Genomic DNA, 23,689 nt, shown 5'->3' with positions numbered 1-23,689 from the left:
CAACAATAACAGGAAAACAATAATAATGGGCAGCACTGTGGCTTAGTGGTTAGCACTGTTGCCTCACAGCGGGAAGATAATGAGATCAATTCCCACCTGTGGCCTTTCTGTGTGGAGTTTGCACGTTCTCCCCATGTTTGCGTGGGTTCCCTCCGGGTGCTCCGGCTTCCTCCCACATCCAAAGACATGCAGGTCAGGTGGATTGGAAACTTTAAATTGCCCGTAGGTGGGCGACAGACTGGCGTCCTGTCCAGGGTGTACCCTGCCTCACGCCCTGTGACGGCTGGGATAGGCTCCAGCCCCCATGACCCTTAATTGGAGTAAGCAGTTGAAGATGAGTGAATAATAACAATTTTGTAGAAAAATTTCTGAAGAATTGCTACAAAGTGCTTCACAACATCATTATAACAAAGAAAGAATCGAATAAAAAAAAAAAATCAGTGAAATGTTGGTGTTGACCAAGATGCAGAATATGATTTTCTTTTTTAATTAAGTTAAACATTCCTTTATATAATGAGGTGGGTTATTTTTTCAGACTGGACATGAATAGGACGAGCTGCTTGGTCTGCTGTCACCATGACCCTGGACCTCAATAAGTGGCAGAAAATGGATGAGTGAATATTTTTTTCAAATGTTTTTATGTATTGAGTTTTACTTTATTTTAACCTGTTGCTGTGTAGATTCAAATTTGTTGATGTAAAGCACTTTAAAATCAATTTTTCCTGAACGTGCTATGTAAGTAGTTATTATTATTATGATTATGATGATGATATTATTAATAATATTATCATCATAATAATAATGTCTCGTGCCCTATGACTGCTGGGATAGGCTCCAGCCCCAATTAACCTTTAATTGGAATAAAAGGGTATAGAAAATGTCATAATAATAATAATAATAATAATAATTTCATTTCATTTATTTATTTATACAGGAAAAGGTTAAAAAGCACAATTGCACATTACCCTAGGCCTGACTCAGTAAACACTGTTTTACAGCAGGTCCTGTTTTACACACAAACCTACACACAAACAAACATTTCATTCAATCATTTGGACAATAGACCTAACAGGTACAGCACACATTCATAAAGTGATCAGTCAAGTAGGAAAGGTAGGTCAGTGGTTACACAAGTAACTATTCATTAAATCGTCTCTGTAAGTTTTTTTAAATAGTATCTCTGAGCTGATTGATCTAGTGCCCAGAGGGATATCATTCCACACCTTAGTGTAGATGTAGAAGAATGATCTTTGTCCATAGTGTTTTTATAAGAAGGGACTTGGAGCTGTTCCGCCGATGTTGATCTGGTGCTCCTTGAGAGTTTGTAGTTGGAACTAGAGCCAACAGAGCTGGTGGGAGGTTGAAGTTTTTTAACTGAAAATAAATCTAATAGCAATACTGCTTATATACACTCAACAAAAATATAAACGCACACTTTTGGTTTTGCTCCCATTTTGTATGAGATGAACTCAAGATCTAAACCTTTTTCCACATACACAATATCACCATTTCCCTCAAATATTGTTCACAAACCAGTCTAAATCTGTGATAGTGAGCACTTCTCCTTTGCTGAGATAATCCATCCCACCTCACAGGTGTGCCATATCAAGATGCTGATTAGTCACCATGATTAGTGCACAGGTGTGCCTTAGACTGCCCCACAATAAGAGGCCACTCTGAAAGGTGCAGTTTTATCACACAGCACAATGCCACAGATGTTGCAAGATTTGAGGGAGCGTGCAATGGCATGCTGACAGCAGGAATGTCAACCAGAGCTGTTGCTCGTGTATTGAATGTTCATTTCTCTACCATAAGCCGTCTCCAAAGGCATTTCAGAGAATTTGGCAAGTACATCCAACCAGCCTCACAACCGCAGACCACGTGTAACCACACCAGCCCAGGACCTCCACATCCAGCATGTTCACCTCCAAGATCGTCTGAGACCAGCCACTCGGACAGCTGCTGAAACAAATCGTTTTGCATAACCAAAGAATTTCTGCACAAACTGTCAGGAAAACAGTCCCAGGGAAGCTCATCTGCATGCTCGTCTTCCTCATCGGGGTCTCGACCTGACTCCAATTCGTCGTCGTAACCGACTTGAGTGGGCAAATGCTCACATTCGCTGGCGTTTGGCACATTGGAGAGGTGTTCTCTTCACGGATGAATCCCGGTTCACACTGTTCAGGGCAGATGGCAGACAGCGTGTGTGGCGTCGTGTGGGTGAGCGGTTTTCTGATGTCAATGCTGTGGATCGAGTGGCCCATGGTGGAGGTGGGGTTATGGTATGGGCAGGTGTCTGTTATGGACAAAGAACACAGGTGCATTTTATTGATGGCATTTTGAATGCACAGAGATACCGTGACGAGATCCTGAGGCCCATTGTTGTGCCATACATCCAAGAACATCACCTCAGGTTGCAGCAGGATAATGCACAGCCCCATGTTGCAAGGATCTGTACACAATTCTTGGAAGCTGAAAATGTCCCAGTTCTTGCATGGCCGGCATACTCACCGGACATGTCACCCATTGAGCATGTTTGGGATCCTCTGGACCGGCGTATACGACAGCATGTACCAGTTCCTGCCAATATCCAGCAACTTCGCACAGCCATTGAAGAGGAGTGGACCAACATTCCACAGGCCACAACTGACAACCTGATCAACTCTATGCGAAGGAGATGTGTTGCACTGCATGAGGCAAATGGTGGTCAGACCAGATACTGACTGGTATCCCCCCCCCCAATAAAACAAAACTGCACCTTTCAGAGTGGCCTTTTATTGTGGACAGTCTAACGCACACCTGTGCACTAATCATGGTGTCTAATCAGCATCTTGATATGGCACACCTGTGAGGTGGGATGGATTATCTCAGCAAAGGAGAAGTGCTCACTATCACAGATTTAGACTGGTTTGTGAACAATATTTGAGGGAAATGGTGATATTGTGTATGTGGAAAAAGTTTTAGATCTTTGAGTTCATCTCATACAAAATGGGAGCAAAACCAAAACTGTTGCGTTTATATTTTTCTTGAGTGTAGTTGTTGAAAGTCAGAGCATTTGATCTGGACAGGGCTATACAATGGTGGGTCCAGCCTGGATGTTGACAGTGTATTTTGAAAGCTCTGTTGTACAGTCGAGCCACAGGATCAAGAACATCATTTGTGGTGAGAGACCATATAGGCAGACAGTAGGAAAGAGAGGAGAGGACTACGGCATGGAGGTACGTGTGAGAAACAGAGGTTGTCAAATATGGTCTGATTTTGTTGTAGACATACAGTTTTTGTTGCAGTTTCTTGGTCAGAGAGTTGACATGTTCTTTGTAATTAAGATGTGAATCCAAGAGCACACCAAGATATTTATAAGTTGTTATGTGCAGTTTGTAATCAGAGAACATGATTGTGTTGCATATTTGAAGTTGCTTCCTAGGGGAATGAAAATACATACATTCTGTCTTTTTCATGTTAATACTAAGATGGTGATCCGTTAGCCAATTTTGGAGTGTTTTGAGATCAGATGACAATTTAGTATTTACAAGACTGGGGTTTGAATCGGAGTAAAAGAGTACAGTGTCATCTGCATACAATAAAACGTTAGAATAGTTGCATATAAGTGGAAGGTCATTAATATAGAGAAGAAACAGTAATGGACCAAGAGTACTCCCTTGTGGCACTCCGATATTGTATTTAAGAGGACAAGATTTAGTTTGACCGATTTCGACTATTTGAGACCTGCCACTCAGATAGGATGTAATCATGTCAAGCACACTTAGGGACAGCTTAAAGGACTGAAGTTTACTTAATAAAATGAGATGATTTACTGTATCAATGCTTTACGTAAATCTATAAAAACTGCACGTGTAACCTGTCCTTTGTTTAAAGCAGAACGTATGTGTTCAGTGAACAGTAGAAGAGCAGACATAGTGGAACGTTTGGACCGAAAGCCATACTGAAAGTCACTAAGCAGGTGGTTTTTCTCCAGGAAGCTGATAAGTTTATTATACAGAGTTTTTTCTAGTAATTTTGATATTGTTGAAAGTATAGCTATTGGTCTGTAATTTGAAATGCATGTAGGGCTGTCTGATTTAAATATGGGAATGATCAGGGCAGTTTTCCAGGAAGATGGAAACACAGACAGTCTAATAAATAAATTGATCAGGTGGTGAAACAAAGGTACAAAGCTTTCAGAGTGTGTCTTCAAGAAGTTCATTGTTAAGCCAGTGACATCCCGTGTGTGAGAGTTGTTTAAGGATTGAAAAGTGGCAGATATCTCTTGTTTGGGAGACTTCTGTAAAGGAGAACAAAGGTTGAAGACATGTCTGTACTGGTGTAATATCAGGAGATGTGAGGACAGAGGATAACTCATTTACAGAAGATATAAAGTAATCATTAAAAGCACTTGCAATCTTTTCGTGTTCCGTTACGACATTACCATCGATATTAATTTTAATTTTGTTTAAGTTGTTCTTTTTGTTGTTTCCTGTTATGTTGTTGAGTACTTGCCATAACGTTTTTGGATTTGAGCCATCTTGGACAATTAGGTTTTGAAAATATGTCATTTTGGATTTGTGTAATTCGGCCGTGCATTTATTTCTAATTTGCTTGAATTGATATCCCTCTCTGGCGTTTTGGTTTTTCTATATTGTTTTAAGGATGTAGCTTTTTGTTTAAGAAGTTTAATTATTTGGAGTTAATCCAAGGTAGTTTATTTTGCCGTTGTTTTATCGTTCGGGACAGTGTATATTTTATAATTACAGTTTCAATTTTCTCATGAAAATTGACTAAAATTTGATCAGGGTTTGTAAGTTGCATTTCATTTGACCAATCAATATTATCTATTTCTTCATTTATTCATGGTAAGTTAGAGTTTGGTACTTTGGTCACAGTCAGATGACTAGCATGACCTTTTGTGTTCTTGGCTTTTTTCCTAATTACATATGTAAGGAAATGATCAGAAATAGCAGTTTCTTATTACCAGAGAGAGCAAATTTGGAAGGTTGAGAAGTAAAAATGAGATCAAGCACAGAGCTGCGTGTTTTTCCAATTCTAGTTGGGTTTTTGATTAACTGAGTAAGTCCAAGTTTGATTGCAAGAGCTTTTAATGGTTTAGATGAGCTGTCATTCCAGTCCTGATTTAGGTTTCCGAGTACGATCAATTCCTTTGTATTCACTAATTTTAATATATTAGAGAGTTGAGACACATATAGGTTCGGAGGTTTATACGTTACTATAACTGTAATTTTATAACTTGCTGCAGTGACTCTGAGGCAGTTTCAATTTTTGATATGGAGTGCGCATAATTTTGACTTACATAAAGCACTACTCCACCTCCACATTTACCAATACGGTCTTTCCGATATAAACTATAATTTTCAATGGAGAGAAAAGAATCAGGAATTTCTGGTGTTAGCCAGGATTCACTGATTGCCAATACATGGGCTTTGGTTTGTGCTAGTATGATTTTCAGTTCATCTATTTTTGGTGCAAGGCTGCGTATATTTAGATGACAGATTTTGAGACCTTTGATTCTGCTAAGCTGAAATAAAGTTTTTGGATTTTTCTTAGAATGACAGGCTCGTTTACCCTTTTTTGGTTTAGGACCTGATTCTGTACTATGAAAAAGGGGAAGTACAGGAGCAGAGTCCATTTTTATGAGGGGGGCACAGTGGTGCAACAGAGTGTAAAAAAGTTGACATAGTAGCTTAAAAAGTACATAAAAAATGGGATAAATGCATTTCAGTCAGGACCTGGGTTAATTTCAACATTTCCAATAAATAACAAGAAATAACAGTAGTCTAGAAGCAGTTGTATTGCTTACCACCGACTTTGACATATGCTTAGATTATATGACTTACTATGTTTAAAGTCAGTCACCCACTACTGGAATAGAATAGTGAGTGCGGAAAGGGATACTGCTGGGGGAGAACAGGTTAGTCTAGGGTTGCCAACCGTCCCTTGAAAAACGGAATTGTCCCTTGTTTGGAAATAAAAGTGTGCGTTCCGTATTGACCTGAAACGGGACGCAGTTTGTCCCGTATTTCTGTGAGAATCAAAAAGTCTGTAAAATGTCAATGGAATTGACTGGCGCTTTATATGGAAACTTACGGTAAATTTGATCCCAGCCTCTCTCCTGCTTTTCACCAATGAGCTGACAGACACGAGTTGACAATACAGAATCACTCTTATCTCATTGGTCGAGGGACATCTGCTCGCAAGAAGATACCAACGTCATGAGCCGACAACGGTCGCTGGACTACAATAACAAAGCAGCATGGCTGATATCGATACAGACACCGACACTGGCACTGCAGATATGCCTACGGACAGCAATGTCTGTAACGTCGTTACTACTCCTCCTAAAAAAACAAAAAAAAAACAAAAAAGAATGCAAAAATACAGGGGAGAATGAGAAAAGGAAAATGGCTGTTTGGAAAAGGTGCGCGACAACAGTATTGTTTACTTTTCAGACTTTATTTTTTGCACTTTGTATTACACTAAATGTGTAAATGTGCACTGTTACATTGTTTTGCACTGTTACATTGTTTTGGATGATGCAAATTTTCTATTGTTTTTTTTTGTTAATTTATACAATTTTAAGTTAAGCAATAGCACTACAGAGATTTATTTTTAAAGAAGACAGAATGCTCATATTGAAATTGTGAGTGAAAATTTATTTTGCACTAAAAGTAAATTGCTAAATAATAATTTGTTTTCCACATGTTCATATCAGAACAAATGCATGTATGCATCTACCTAAATTCAGGGTCAAGTCAACAGTCAAATGGTTAAAAATCGTTTCACACAGACGCTGGGAAGGGTGAAGGCAATGGTCAGTCGGCCGGTCGGCCCTGGCGGTGAGGTGTCCCTTATTTATTTTTCAAAGAGTTGGCAACCCTAGGTTAGTCCGAGTGCAACCCGTTGTCCTTCGCTGTAAGCTCTGGGCCATTGTAGTAATTGAAAAGACTGGTAGACTAGTGGGCACGGTGGTGGTGAGGGCCGCTGGACTGCTGGGCACGTAGCCTTCGACCCCGTTGAGGGCCGTCTCTCCGGTGCTAGCTGTTAGCGGTGCTAATTCTCCTGTTAGCTCCGCTGGTGGTGGGGGCCGCTGGACTACTGGGCATATAGCCTTCAGCGCGACCCCGTCGAGGGCCGCCACTCCGATGCTAGCTGTTAGCGGTGCTAGTTCTCCTGTTAGCTCCGCTGGTGGTGAGGGCCGCTGGACTGCTGGGCACGTAGCCTTCGGCGCGACCCCGTCGTGGGCCGCCTCTCCGATGCTAGCTGTTGGCAGTGCTAACCCTCCTGTTAGCTCCGCTGGAGGTGGGGGCCGCAGGACTGCTGGGCACATAGCCTTCAGCGCGACCCCGTCGAGGGCCGCCTCTCCGGAGCTAGCTGTTAGCGGTGCTAACATTCCTGTTAGCTCCGTATCGCTGACTGGACTGGGGGACCGGTGTAAGTTCCCAGATTATTAATAATAATAATAATAATAATAATAATAGTAATAATAACTGCATTTTGATATTTTCATCAATTTTCTCAAAAACAATATCTTAAAGGTATAGTGCCACAGTTTTTTTTTTTTTTTTTTAAGATTTAAGTCATAATAAGAATTTTCTTTGGCACCACTAAAATTTTATTCCTAAGCATTTAGATAAGGAATTTAAAATATGATATAGCCAATATAATCAAAATTCATGCTGTCTGAAAACAATTTAGAATTTCAACCTCTGTGAGCAGGGGTGGTGGCCAAGTGGTTAATGCGCTTGGTTTCAGTTCAGAAGGTTCCGGGTTCAAATCCCACCCCTGCCACATTTCTCCATGTAATGTGGAGTTGCGTCAGGAAGGGCATCCGGCGTAAAACTTGTGCCAATTCAACATGCAGATCCACCTTGGATTTGCTGTGGCAACCCCAAGTGCAAACAAGGGAGCAGCCGAAGGGACTTTACTTTTTAGATGCTATGACCAACATTTGGTAGATTTGAAAGTGACTTACAAGAACTCTTATGGATGTCTTTGTAAGATGGGTCACAGGTAATCTCAAAAGCGTGCATACACACGTTTCTTCCTGTTGTTAGTATACACAGTGATGAAGGAATAGACAATATTCACTATGGATTTTGGTAGAAACTAAATTTTTTTAGTTTTGTGAAATTTGAAAGGCCTTATAGCTTAAGGAACCAGTCTGTCTGTAAACGACAATCAAGTGATGTTTTATAAAAGTCTAGATTATAATCAGGATCTGTTACAAAGAAGTTGTATCCGCTTCAAAAGTAACTTATTTCACAATGTACTAAAACCAAATATACACAATAAGAACAATTATGCAACTCCTGCAAAGTAGTATTCACAGTTTAAACAAAAAAATCGGCTGTTGTTTCTGTTTCGGCACTGAACATTTTAACCTGGTTGTTTTACATTCTGGTTCCACTGTCAACACTTTAACACCCAGCAGGTTTTACTACACTATTCACACCGGCGTGAGCCAGGAAAGCCGGAGCAGTGCAAATATTCCCCAGCCGGATTTAAATGCACAACAATGGGCTATATGCAGAGCACACCAGCGCCAGAGGAAAGGCCTCGCGTATTTTTAGCAAGTCTGCAAAGAAAACAACATTTCTACTTGTGTGTTTTGTTGGCTTTTTGTCACAAAATCACTCAGATACTGCGTGGAACCATTTACCACACACTTGGTGAGAAGGTTGTGTCTGTCCTGGAGTGAAAACCACTAAATTTAGAGGCCGACGCAGAATGTTGTACATCAGCTTGTTGCTAAGTAACCAGTTCCTGTGTGTGTTTCACAATAAAACCTTTTGTGTGTTTGTGTGCAACAGAGATTAGTGGGCCTTTACTGCAAAGCTACAATTAAAACTACACTGTTAGACATGTTTAAACCATCGACTTGGTGAAACTTCTTTAAAACCAGACCTCGGCGTTGGATGGATGCTCTGAAACACTTCCTGTCAAAAATACTTTTATTATGAAGAAAAGTGACAAGGTTGGCTGAAGGAATGGCACTCACAAAACCTTTATATGGTTTATCTTTAGCTAGTGTTGTAGTACTCAAATCTGGTCTTGAGCTCGAGACCAGTTTGTCACTTACTCTGCCTTTTTTTGGAATTGAAAACAATTGGACTTGATCAAGAATTATTATTATTGTTAATGAATTAATAGTTTCCCCTTGTTTGTCAATAGGGGTCACCACAGCAGATCCCAGGTGGATCTACATGTTGGCTTGGCACAAGTTTTATATCTTCCCACCCTGGATATCTTAGGACAACTTTCCCCCACCCTGGAAATCTTCCCTCCAACCCCTGCAAGGCAACATTCCTACAGAGCAGCATTGATCAAAGCAAGCCCAAACCTTGATAAGGCCCAATCAGGATACAGCAACCTTTAAACTGTATATTTCATGGATGTATTATGGTCCCAGATGAAGCACAGTTTGATTAACGGTGAATGATATTGGTATTCTTTCTGTATATATCTATAGCTATCTACAACAGTAATATTTCCTATTCTGAAGTATCTTTAAATCCCCCTTCTAAATATACTCTACAAATATATGGACCTGATTGACAACCTGAAATATGATCGAGCATCTGTCCATGATGGGGTGAAGGATAAATGGAGCGTGTACACGTAGCGGCTCCAGGCTCCCGGCTATTTATGTCTGTTTTAGTGTTTTTCATGTTTTTGTTTGTGTTTTCACCCGCACTCGAGGCCTTGATACAGTACGGAAGGTCTGAATTGTCGGAATTGGGGAAAAATTATGGACTTTTTGCATCTCCAAACTTTATTTCATTCCACCTGAACTGCAGCGGACCACGAAGGCTCTCACCATCCCTCCTCTGTGGCCTAGGAGACGGAGGAGACACCTTAAACAAAAGCGGGGCAAGCGGAGCAGGCTGCGTGCTAGGCTACGCGCTAACCCACATAGACCGGCTTTGCCCAGTCTCCTCCTTGCCAACGTCAGGTCACTCATCAACAAACTGGACGAAATTAGACTGAGGATCGTCTCAAGTAAGACCGACAGCTGTGTGACGATCTTCACGGAGACCTGGCTGGACAACAACATCCCCGACGCAGCGGTGGAATTAGCGGGGTGCTCCTTGTTCCGGGCCGACAGGACTGCAGCCTCAGACAAGACCAGAGGCGGAGGTTTGGCACTGTACATCCGCAACTCGTGGTGTACAGCTACGAACCTAATTGGAACCTTCTGCTCCCCCGACCTGGAATATTTGACAGTGAAGTGCCGATCGTTCAAACTGGTTAGATAACTCAGCTCTGTCATGATCATAGCAGTCTATATACCACCGCGAGCTAATGCTAAGTTAGCGCTGGAGGAGCTGTACGGCCTGATCAGCGGCCAAATGAACGTGAATCCAGAGGTGGCTGTGATCGTGGCTGGGGACTTTAACCATGTGGAGCTGAAAGCTATTCTCCCCAGTTTCCACAAATCCATAAACTTTCCGACCAGAGACAACAACACACTGGACCAGGTATACTGTAACATACCAGGAGCATACAAGGCTGCAGCAGCTCCTCACTTTGGTATGTCAGTTCATATATCTGTGAAACTGATACCCGCCTACAGACCTCTGATCTGCCGGACCAAACCCACCACCAGAACCGTTCAGGTTTGGACCGAGGAGGCTTCCTCAGCCCTTCAGGACTGCTCTGAGTACACAGACTGGGGAGTATTCAAAGAGGACGCAAACCTGGAGGAATACATGTCAGCTGTGTTGTCCTATATCCACTTCTGCACTGATGCTGTCCTCCCCACAAAAACAATCATGGTTTTTCCCAATCAGAAGCCATGGGTGGACGGCACAGTGTGGGTACTGCTAAAAGCCAGAGATGCAGCCTACAGAGCCGGAGACAAACTGGACTATAGCAGGGCCCGCAAAGAACTAAAAAAGGGCATCCAGCTGGTGAAGCACAGATACAAGCAATGCATCGAGGACCACTTCAAGGACAATAACACATGCAACATGTGGAAAGGTATCCAGACCATCAAGGACTACAAGCGCGGTGACCAGCAGGTCAGCCATGACCCCACTCTGCCTGACACCTTAAACAACGTCTTTGCATGCTTTGACTCTCCAAGCAGCAGAGGGGCTGTGCACCTTCCTCAGCCAGAGGTGCAGCATCAGCCTCTCACCCTGGAGCTGCACCAGGTGACCTCCACCCTGAGGAGAATTAACATCAACAAGGCTGCAGGCCCAGATAAGGTGTCAGGTCGGACCATGAAGTCGTGTGCGGACTAACTGGCAGAGGTTTTCCTGGACATCTTCAACCTGTCGCTGCAGCTTTCCATGGTCCCTGTCTGCCTGAAGTCCTCCATCATCGTGCCTGTGCCCAAAACAACAACCATCACCTGCCTCAACGACTACCGTCCTGTTGCCCTGACCCCAGTCATCATGAAGTGCTTCGAGCGGATCCTCCTGAAATACATCAAGGACGCTATCCCTGCAGGCCTGGACAGCCTGCAGTTCACCTACAGGGAGAACCATTCGACGGAGGATGCTGTCTCGTTAGCACTTCACACAGCCCTGACTCACCTGCAGCATCCGAACACCTACATCAGGATGCTGTTTGTGGACTTCAGTTCGGCTTTCAACACTGTTCTTCCAGATGTGTTGGCCCTGAAGCTCCACAACCTGGGTCTGTCACCATCGCTCTGCTACTGGATCAGTGACTTCCTCACCAACAGGCCCCAGGTGGTGAGGATAGGGAAGTTCACCTCTGCACCACTGATCCTCAACACCGGAACGCCACAGGGTTGTGTGCTCAGCCCTGCCCTTTTCACCCTCTTCACCCAGGACTGCTCTGCCATTCACCCTTCAAACATGGTCGTGAAGTTCGCGGATGACACCACCGTGGTGGGTCTCATATCTAACAACGATGAGACCCACTACAGAGAAGAGGTCCAGAACATCACACAATGGTGTTCCAGGAATAACCTCATCCTGAACACCAGTAAGACAAAGGAGGTCATCGTGGACTACAGGAGGTCCAGGAAGACTGAGCATGGTCCTCTCTGCATACACGGAGAGGCAGTGGAGCGTGTAGACAGCACTAAGTTCCTGGGCATCCACATCTCCTCTGACCTCAACTGGACTGTGAACACTTCACACCTGGTAAAGAAAGCCCAACAACAGCTCTTCTTCCTCAGCAAGCTGAAGCGGTCTGGACTCTCCTCTCAGGTGTTAGTGAACTTTTACAGAGCCACCATTGAGAGCATCCTGTGTCTCAGTGTGACGGTGTGGTATGGCAGCTGCACGTCACAAAACAAAAGGACTTAGCCCGGGTGGTGAGAACAGCACAGGGGATTGTGGGCCGCCGTCTACCAGATCTGGACTCTGTTTACATTGCCCGAGTCCAGAAGAGGGCCAGACATATGGCTGCCGATCTCACCCACCCGGGCAATGCACTGTTTGTACCACTTCCATCAGGGAAGCGGTATAGGAACATTAAAGCCACCACGAAAAGACTCAGGGACAGCTTCTTCCCTAGAACTGTGAAAGCCATAGCCCCCCTGTAGTGAACCACTGCATCCCACCCCCCTACAGAACTCAACATGAACCCTCCCCCCTTAAACACACAAACCTACCCCTATCACACACAGACTCACATCTACATGTCTACCACGAACCACACACACACACACACACACACACACACACACACACACACACACACACACACACACACACACACACACACACACACACACACACACACACACACACACACACACATCCCTAACAATCAAACTCAATCAAGACTCGCACTAAGCTGCACTTTATCTTTTATCTTCATCTCCTCATTGTCACCTCCTCTCTCCCCTGTACACTCATTCTCATGTAGATACATACACACACCACCTGTAAATATTTATTTTATTTTAAGTGTGTTTCTTTACCTTTTTTTTTAAACCGTTATTATTTAAGTGTTTTATTTATGTGTGTGCTGATTTATTTATTATGTGCCTTGCCGGGAGTGTGCAAAATTTCGTTATGCCTGCATAATGACAATAAAGATCTTGATTGATTGATTGATTGATAAGATATCGTGACCTGGTTATCTTTCCCCCACCCCAATATCAAGAATTCTGTACTATATAATGGCAAATTCATCCCACTATAAACTTGGAATATAATACATGACCAGGGAAGAAACTGTATATTAGAATTGAGAGAATTCACATAAAAGAGGGGTCAGTCACTTCAGAATGGAGAACCTTACTTCTATAGCTAACCTTTTTGCATCCACAAGTAGATATGTGGTCAAGATGGAAATAGGCTTTTATCAGATTGCCTACAATCAGTCCAGGACAAGACCACATCCCTGTGACATACACTTTCAATCACCTATGTATAAATCTGGGTAGGATGAAATGGGTGATAATGCTACAGCAGATTTGCTTTGCGGGGGGGGGTATCCAGGTCAGAATGTCTTACCCCCCACCCCATCCTTACATGAGAAGGTCAGATAATACATGACCAGGGAAGAAACTGTACATCAGATTTGCGAGAATTTACACAAAAAGGGGTCAGTCACTTCAGAATGGAGGAGCTTGCTTCTATAGCCAACCTTTGTGCATCCACAAGTAGATATGTGGTCAAGAAAAAACATTTTCTATCAAATGACTTACAATCAGTCAAGGGCAAGACCGCATCACTGAGACATATAATGTCAATGTTGTTTCCACTGTGTCAGCCATGTATAAATCTAGATAGGATGAAATGTGTGATAATACTGGACCAGCAGGGGGTAAGATATCCAGGGTGGGGTAAGATATCCGAGGACAACTTACCCCCTAGGATATCTTCACCTAGGGAAGATATCCAGGGGGGAAGATATACTGTTAGACCTGATTCCCTTCCTGATGCAACTCCACAGTACATGCAAAATGGGCAGTGGTGGTCTTGAACCCGAAACCTTTTACACTGGAAACAAGCGCACTTAACCACTTCTCCATCACCCCTAAGAATAAGAATAATTTTTGTTATGTAATTAACACAGTCTAGTGTGAGACATCAAAAGAGCTCAATATCGGCCTCAGAGACTTTTACAACTTATTCAGATTTGGTAGACTTTTTTTGGGGGGGGGGTATTTTGACCTCACACATTGTTCAGGTTGACCCCAAATGATGATGATGATGAGAAGGAGGAGGAGAAGAATGAAGGAGGAAGCAAGGAGAAGAAGGAAGAGGAGATGAAGAAACAGATAAAGGAAGAAGGAGATGAAGGAAGGACAAGAAGAAGCAGCAGAAGAAGAATGAGAAGAAGAAGGAAGGAGAAGAAGAAGAAAAAGAAGGAAACAGGAGGATGAAGAAGGAAGGAGGAAGAAGAAGAAGAAAGAGGAAGAAGATGAACCTTTATTGTACATACATACAACATGGATTTAACGCATCCTACTTACAGTTAGACACAATCCAAGCACTTGGAGCAGTGGACAGTGGAGACCAACATCCAGATGTAGAGATACTGCCTTGGTCAGTGTCAGAGAAAGGAGCAGACCCCAAATAACCATGTATTTGATTGTGGGAGGAAACCACACAGACACAAGGAGAACATACAAACTCCACACAGAAAGGGTGGGACGGGATCCCATGGCCTTCTTGCTGTGAGGCTCCAGTGCTTGACCCAACCACTCCAAAATCCCAACGTCTTGGTCTTGACTCAGACTTGACCCTTTAAGATCTTTATATTGACTTAAACGCAACCCTTTAAGGTCTTGGTCTTGACTCAGACTCAACATAGTTGGTCTTGTCCCCATCCTTACCTTTAGCTGCTTCTGAACTTTACGAAGCCTGGAGCTAGTTTAGCTAATGATGTGCTAGGTATTGTAGCACTTCTGTTTAAATTGCAGCATGGTGGCTTAGTGATCAGCATTGTTACCTCATAGCAAGAAGGTCATGGTTTCGATTCCCACCTGTGGCCTTTCTGTGTGGAGTTTGCATGTTCTCCCTGTGTTTGTGTGGGTTCCCTCCGGGTGCTCCGGTTTCTTCCCACATTTAAAGACATGCAGGTTAGATGAATTGGAAACTTTATAATTGTCCAGGTCTCCCTTGCAAAAGAGATCTTGTTCTCAATGGGACTAACCTGGTTAAATAAAGATTAAATTAAAACAAATCAGTGGTGCACAGTTGAATCAGAACAATGAGTTGTCCTAACTGGCTGTTATTTGGTTCTAGATCTGTGGTGGTGGAAACCTTTTGGTGGTGTGGAAGATTATCTCTTGGTCAGTTCCTGGATGGGATGGTGGAAGGAAATGTCATTGCATGCCAACAAACACAAGGTCCTTAACAGTTCCTGAGTCTGGTCTAACGGCTGGGAATTCCTAGGACGCTGATCGTGTTGTGTTCAGCCTTCCTGTTGGACCTCCATGGATACCATAGCAGCCACAGGGCACACAAGATTCCCACCATATTTCACCCCAATAGGCAATCCACTACCTGATCCGTTACTGCATTAATTTGGAAAAATAATTAGTTTCTTCAGACTGTAGTTAAGGACCCTGGCTAACACGTGCACTTCAGTGAGTTCTTTTCAAGTTATTATGGATGAGAAATCCTTCATTCTTTTATATGTTTTGGTGTCATTTGCAGGTCACTGGACTCTACCACAAGCTATTGTTCAACATGAGGAGAGAGAGAGAGAGCGAGAGAGAGAGAAACAGAATAGGAATTGTTTGTTATATGACACAGCAAATCTTTGCTATTAGCGTATCTTAAGACAAAAATAAACAGACTTCTTTGAAGAAACAAGTGTTGAAATTCTGTAGAATCCCTGCAAGGTGTAACGACTCACAATCATCATTATGTGGTTTTCGAGTGAAGTAATATTACTATCAAATCTGGGCAGTGTTTTTGTCATTTTACAGGCAACATCAGAGTAAAGGCCCCCTGAGGGGAACTCAGGCTGGCGTGGAGCGGCAGGCTGCACTTTACACCATTCAGCGTTTTGTCATTACCTATAATGTGCCACGGCAGAGTGGAACATGCACGCAACATCACTGGAAGACTTCCAGTTTGTGTTTCTCTCAACTGTGTGGATTTGCATTTACGACATGAAAATTGCAAGATCTTTCAGGAATTTAACTATTCTAAGATCGCCAAAGCTTCGCCAACTGTCAGCAAGACAAACTACTAGTGTCAATTTTTTTAAAGTGCTTTTTTTGCTCAGATACTCCAGGAAATAACAAACAAATCTGAGTAAAGAGAATGCCACTAAACCACAACTCTTTCAAAGATTTTGTACTCGTGTGCTGTGGGAAGCATCACATTGCATTATGGGTAATGGCAAAACGCCATATTGATTAAAAGAAAATGCAGGCTCAACTTAGTTAATGAAAACTGTAACACTTTTACACATTACTTGGCTCATGATAACATTACGTAATTTGTACATACCTCTTTCCATATCACCGCTAAGGCTATTCGCTGTCAAACTCTTGGAACGCACTAAATCGCTTATGAAAATTGTGAAAAAGCCAGCTTTTATTAAATGTGCCCAGATCTTGATTAAAAACTCAAGGTGATCTGGCTTTTTCGGTGGCTGTGCCTAAACTTTGGAACAGTTTGCCTTTGCTCATCAGAGCTGCTCCATCTCTAGAGTCTTTTAAATCTGTTCTTAAGACTCATTTTTATGCTTTGGGTTTTAATACAATTTAAGCTGTGTGTGTCTAGGTCTTATGTGTTTTTGTACATTTTGGAATTTTAATGCTCTGTTTTTTGTGGTATGGTTTTTGATATTGTTTTTACTGTGAAGCACTTTGGGCAGCTGCTGTTGTTGTAAATGTGCTATATAAATAAAATTGACATTGACATTGACACTGACAAGGCACAGTCCTGGCGGAGGCCAACACCCACCTGAAATGAGTCTGACTTACTACCGAGAACTTGAAAACAGCTCTCACTTTGTGAGTACAGAGATTGGATGGTCCTGAGAAGGGATCCCCTCCCTCCATACTCCCGCACCATCACCCACAGTATGGAGTGTGAGATTGGCCGGAGATTCGGCGCAGCAGGAGCGGTGTTGCATTCGCTCTGTCGTACTGTTTTGACGAAAAGGGAGCTGACCCAAAAGGCGAAGCTCTCGATCTACTGGTCAATCTTCATTCCTACTTTCACCTATGGTCATGAGTGTTGGGTCATGACCGAAAGAACTAGGTCGCAGGTACAAGTGGCTGAAATGAGCTTCCTCAGGAGGGTGGCTGGTGTCTCCCTTAGAGATAGGGTGAGAAGTTTGGTCATCCGTGGGAGGCTCGGAGTAGAGTCACTGCTCCTTCACGTTGAAAGGAGCCAGTTGAGGTGGTTCAGGCATCTGGTAAGGATGCCTCCTGGGCACCTCCCAAGGGAGGTGTTCCAGGCATGTCCAACTGGGAGGAGACCCTGGGGAAGACCCAGGACTAGGTGGAGAGATTATATCTCCACACTGGCCTGGAAACATCTCGGAATCCCCAAGTCAGAGGTGGTCAATGTGGCATGGAAAGGGAAGTCTGGGGTCCCCTGCTGGAGCTGTTGCCCCCGCGACCTGAACCCAGAAAAGCGGTTGAAGATGAGACATCCAAAATGTCCTTGTAACTAGCTGATCTTAACCTGTTTTTCAAAATGGTCGATGCACATCCAAAATGTCCTTGTATTTCACGACTATCTGATCTTTTAATACCTGTCTAATTGATAAAACCATCTGACCTTTTATAGCTGTCTAATTGATAAAACCAAAGTATTCACATCTATTTGGATAGCATGATGGAACACTCTGATTTGTTGAGTGATATGCAGACATTCACCATAAGATTTTTACATACCGCCTTGAACGCAACGTGAGCATGACACCCGCTTATATCCGCCTACCTCACTTCACTTTGCAGTCAATCACATAGCCACTGATTCACGACAGGTTAAGAGCCGTCCACATGGGGCCGGTCTAGCCTCAGGAATAAAAGTTAGCGTAGGGACAAAATCTAGGCTCTTTATTCAGATGTTGCATGTGGCCTGTTCGAAGACCCCGGCGCTGCAAGATGAATCTCTGTAATCACTGTAGGCACCTTTCAGTACAACATCTAAACTTTGAAGTCTGTTTCCTGTCCAGTTCTTTTTGAGGTCACTCACCACATAAAATAACCTAACAGGCTGAACTCTCCTTTCCAGCACCCTAGTAGACATTACCAAGGAGGCTGAGTACTGTGATGCCTCTGTAATTGATACACACTCTCTGGCCCCCCTTTTTAAATATGGGGGTCACCAACCCAGTTAGTCATTCATTAGGCACTCTCCCAGACCACCCTGCAATGTTGACGAGATGTCTCATCCAAGACAATCCCTTCCGACCCAGAGCTTTCAGTATTTCTGGACAGATCTGATCAACCCCTGGGGGTTTGCCACAGTGGAGTTGTTTGACTACCTCAGTGACTTCCACCAGAGAAATTGATGATGATCCCCCTTCAGTTTCCAGCTCTGCCTCAACCATAGAGGGAGCTCCAGTCTGATGTATGAGTTCCTCAAAGTGTTCCTTCCAGCACCCGTTTACCTCCTCAATTGAGGTCAACAGAGTCCCATCTTTACTCTGGACAGCTTGGATGGTTCCCTATTTTCCTACTCCTTTGTGTCCAACTTTGCATCCAGTTTAAGCGTCCACTCGATAGCAACTCAGACTTGGACATGACCCAAACTTATTTATACTGCTGTGTGCCGTCAAGATATGAACCAAAATGTTCTTATATTTACACTTTATAATTCTGTTTTACAGTCTAGTTTTCTGGAAAAACACCCCCACCCCCCATTTGGCACCCCATATTGAGCAGTGTTTCTTGTAACAATGTCTGAGATAAAAATGATTTGAAGGGGAAGGTTTCATCATCCCTCTACATCCCCAGAGCAATATGACAAAATTAACAGATAAATGGAATATGAATCTGATGCTGAGCTGTCCTAAATATTCAGTGGTAATAGAGAGTGTCACGGTCAAAGGGTCACATCACCCTCACAATGTCAGATGTTAATAGAAACATTAAAGAAAATAAAGCACAGGGGAAGGCTGAACTGTAGGTTAAGTTTTCATACAGCAGGTCACGTGTAAGTGGGGGAGGAAAAGTACTCAAAGTGATGTCATGATCCTAAGTCAGTTGTTAATCTACTGTACAGTTTTCTGTCAGTCCAAATACAGATAAATACGCTGCTGTGAAACAATGGGGGGGAAAAAAAGCAGAAAACCATTATTAGACTTCTTTTCTGAATATAGGCCTTTTATTTTTTAAATAGTCAAGGGTTGGTAATGTGTCGATGAAAAATTCAAACAATCAGTGTCACCTGCGATTCTCTTTAAACCAGTGTGGCAGCAAACACAAGTGAGACGTGCGAGAGGATTTCCAGTAAGGAAATGGACCTCTGTGGACACAGCACATGCACGCACAGAGACATAACAACAATAACAATGGAAGTCCTCACATGTGAAGATGGTGTTCCTTTTTAAAACCAGTTGTATTCACAATGTGGTGAGACTGTTCACTAAATGCATGGATCAGGGTCTCAGCATCAGCCATAGACAGGATGGGACGAATCTTCGCTATATTTCGCAGGTGGAAGAAAGCAGTCCTAGTAATATTTCTAATGTGGAGGTCAAAGGACAACATAAGATCAAAAATTACCCCAGGGTTCCTCACTTTGTCAGTGTGATGTATGGCACGTGAGCCTAGGCTAGCCTAGGTCAAACTGATCAAACTGTTCAAATTGATGCTGATGTCTCACTAGTTTTCATTAGTAATTATTTTATTTTCTTGCAAGTTTTTGTTTTCAGTTCAGTTTCATGGGGTATGTGCAATGCCATGGACTGGCCATGTGAGGACTTTTGACTGTTGCACCGTTCAGTAGAAGAAATAGACAATGCTGGACTTTAGTCCAGGTTTTTTGCTTGTTTACGGCACAAACGGTTCCTGGAGACAGATAATATGTACATTGAGGAAAGTAAGTATTTGAACACTCTGCAATTTTGCATGTTCTCCCACATAGAAATCATGGAGGGGTCTGAAATTTTCATCTTAGGTGCATGTCCACTGTGAAAGACATAATCTAAAAAAAAAAAAAATAATAAAAAAAAAATCCGGAAATCACAATGTATGATTTTTTCATAATTTATTTGTATGTTACTGCTGCAAATAAGTATTTGAACACCTGTGAAAATCAATGTTAATATTTGGTACAGTAGCCTTTGTTTGCAGTTACAGAGGTCAAACGTTTCCTGTAGTTCTTGACCAAGTTTTCACACACTGCAGCAGGGATTTTGGTCCACTCCTCCATACAGATCTTCTCTAGATCTTTCAGGTTTGGAGTTTCAGCTCCCTCCAAAGATTTTCTATTGAGTTCAGGTCTGGAGACTGGCCAGGCCACTCCAGGACCTTGAAATACTTCTTACAGAGCCCCTCCTTAGTTGCCCTGGCTGTGTGTTTGGGGTCACTGTCATGCTGGAAGACCCAACCATGACCCATCTTCAATGCTCTTACTGAGGGAAGGAGGTTGTTTGCCAGAATCTCGCAATACATGACCCCATCCATCCTCCCTTCAATACGGTGCAGTCAACCTGTCCCCTTTGCAGAAGAGCACCCCCAGAGTATGATGTTTCCACCCCCATGCTTCATGGTTGGAATGGTTTTCTTGGGGTTGTTCTCATCCTCTAAACATGGTAAGTGGAGTTGATTCCAAAAAGCTAGATGGGCACTGGTGAACTTCAAACGGGCCTGGACATGTGCTGGCTTGAGCAGGGGGACCTTGCTGCCCTGCAGGATTTTAAACCATGACAGCATCATGTGTTACTAATGTAATCTTTGTAACTGTGGTCCCAGCTCTCTTCAGGTCATTGACCAGGTCCTATTGTGTAGTTCTGAACTTTCTCAGAATCATCCTTACCCCATAAAGTGAGATTTCAATTTTCAATTTATTTTCATTTATATAGCACCAAATCACAACAGAGTTGCCTCAAAGGGCTTCACACAGGTAAGGTCTAACTTTACCAACCCCCAGAGCAACAGTGGTAAGGAAAAACTCCCTCTGAGGAAGAAACCTCAAGCAGACCAGACTCAAAGGGGTGACCCTCTGCTTGGGACATGCTACAAACATAAATTACAGAACAATTCACAGAACAAATATATAAGAAATACTATTGGCGCACAGGACAGGAGGATCACCAACACGAATACAACTCCCATCTCTGGATGGAGCTGCACCTTAAACAGAGAGAAAAAATAGAATCAGGCATCAGAAAGACAAAAAAAAAAATACTGTATAATTTGCCAGCATTAAACAACAAGAAAAACAGAAGAAATACTAAGGTGATCGCCGGCCACTAGCCCTAAACTTCACTAAAAGACCCAGAATTTAGCTAAAGTTGAGGCCGCGGCCTGCTCCAATTACTAATAAATGAATTAAAAGAGTAAAAAGCGTAAAACAAAACTGTACCAGTATGCTAGCCATATGAAAGGGAAAATAAGTGCGTCTTAAGTCTGGACTTGAAAGTCTCCACAGAATCTGACTGTTTTATTGATGCAGGGAGATCATTCCACAGAACAGGGGCACGATAAGAGAAAGCTCTGTGACCCGCAGACTTCTTATTCACCTTAGGGACACAAAGTAGTTCTGCACCCTGAGAATGTAAAGCCCGGGCCGGTACGTAAGGTTTAATTAGGTCAGCTAGGTAGGGAGGTGCCAGTCCATGAATAATTTTATAGGTTAGTAGCAGAACCTTAAAATCTGATCACACTGGGACAGGAAGCCAGTGAAGGGATGCTAAAATGGGTGTAATGTGGTCAAACTTTCTGCTTCATGTCAAAAGTCTGGCTGCAGCATTTTGAACCAATTGGAGACCCCTAATGCTAGACTGCGGTAAACCAGAAAATAGAACATTGCAGTAGTCCAATCTAGAAGAGATAAATGCATGGATCAGGGTCTCAGCATCAGCCATAGACAGGATGGGACGAATCTTCACTATATTTCGCAGGTGGAAGAAAGCAGTCCTAGTAATATTTCTAATGTGGAGGCCAAAGGACAACAAAGGATCAAAAATTACCCCAAGGTTCCTTACTTTGTCAGTGTGATGTATGACACATGAGCCGAGGCTGAGCGTTAACTGGTCAAGTTGATGCCGATGTCTCACTGGACCAAGAACCATTATTTCAGTCTTATCAGAGTTTAAAAGTAGGAAGTTTCTAGACATCCAACTTCTCACTGCTGCAAGGCAATCTTCTAAGGATTTTATGTGAACGAGATTACCAGCAGTTATCGGCATGTATAACTGAGTATCATCTGCATAGCAGTGAAAGGTAATCCCAATACGCCGCAATATGTGCCCAAGGGGAGCTATATAAAGGGAGAAAAGCAGGGGGCCTAAGACAGACCCCTGTGGAACCCCAAATTTCATGTCACTAAGGTTAGAGGTAGTGTTACTGTACAAAACACAGTGAGAACGACTGGTCAAGTATGATGTCAGCCATGCAAGGGCACTCCCAGTAATCCCAAAGTGATTTTCCAGCCTATCAAGTAGAATATGATGATCCACTGTATCAAATGCAGCACTGAGATCTAACAGCAACAGAACCGTAGTGGTGTCCGAATCCATTGTAAGCAGAAGATCATTCACCACTTAAGTGAGAACCGTCTCTGTGGAATGATATTTTCTAAAAGCAGACTGCAGTGGCTCAAAGAGATTATTCTCAGTAAGATAGTCTACGAGCTGCCGTGACACCACTTTTTCCAGAATTTTAGAGAAAAATGATAGATTTGATATCGGCCGATAGTTTGTCAATACGCTAGGGTCAAGATTGGGTTTCTTAAGTAATGGTTTAATCACTGCAGATTTGAAACTTTTAGGAACAGATCCAGAAGTTAAAGAAAGATTAATAATTTCCAGCACAGTCGGCCCAAGAGTGGGCCACAGGGCCTTAAACAGTTTTGTTGGTATAGGATCAAATAAACAGGTTGTGCTTTTTGTTGACATTACGAGTTTTGTCAGCATGCCTAGTGAGATACTGTCAAATTCTGTAAATCTAGGTAATACCTCAGTAGTGGCGCCCACATCAATAGCAGGGTGTAGTGGCTGGATTAAGGCATGCTGGGATATGTTTAACCTGATGTCTTCTATTTTCTTCCCAAAGTAATCCAGGAAATATTGTGCTGTAAAAGGAGAGCGAACTACAGGTGGTTGTCCATGCAAAAGTGTTGCCACTGTGTTGAACAAGAACTTTGAGTTATGCTTGTTTTTGTTGATCAAATCAGAGTAGTAAGTCCGCTTTGTAGCCAATAATGCATGCTTATAGTCTAAGATAGCATCACGCCACGCAAGGTGAAATACTTCTAATTTTGAATGACGCTATTTCCGTTCTAGACCTCTTGCTTTATGCTTGAGGTCACGCAGATAATCTTTGAACCAAGGTGACTGTGATTTGGGGGAGCGCGGTTTTAACACAGGTTGTGCAATCATGTCGAGTGTAGTTTTTAGCACTGAGTTTAAACTATCCACAAGTCTGTCTACTGACTGGGTATTTGTCAAATGTGAAGCTAAGACATCAGGCAGTCTAGCTTCGAGTTCAGTCTTAGTTGAGGAGTTGATACATCGCCGTAATGATATATAAGGTTGTTGTTCCACTAAACACGGCAGCAAAACTGTAAACCTAATAAGTGAGTGATCAGACACCACT

The 23,689-nt window shown here is 42.8% G+C and overlaps 1 protein-coding gene across 1 annotated transcript in view; it reads right to left on the bottom strand.

The window, feature by feature from the left end:
- The window catches only part of fam83c (family with sequence similarity 83 member C), a 45,399-nt gene extending 44,813 nt beyond the window's left edge, over nucleotides 1-586 (bottom strand). Inside the window, exon 1 of the mRNA XM_034165908.1 lies at nucleotides 582-586. The gene's annotated coding sequence lies outside the window, so the exon portion shown is untranslated. The remainder of the gene's footprint in view (nucleotides 1-581) is intronic.
- Between the last annotated feature and the right edge of the window lie 23,103 nt (nucleotides 587-23,689).

Source organism: Thalassophryne amazonica, chromosome 3 (assembly GCF_902500255.1).
Source record: "Thalassophryne amazonica chromosome 3, fThaAma1.1, whole genome shotgun sequence".
Lineage (NCBI taxonomy): Eukaryota > Metazoa > Chordata > Actinopteri > Batrachoidiformes > Batrachoididae > Thalassophryne > Thalassophryne amazonica.
The sequence above is the reverse complement of the archived record's forward strand: the minus strand, read 5'-3'. Positions and strand labels throughout refer to the sequence as shown.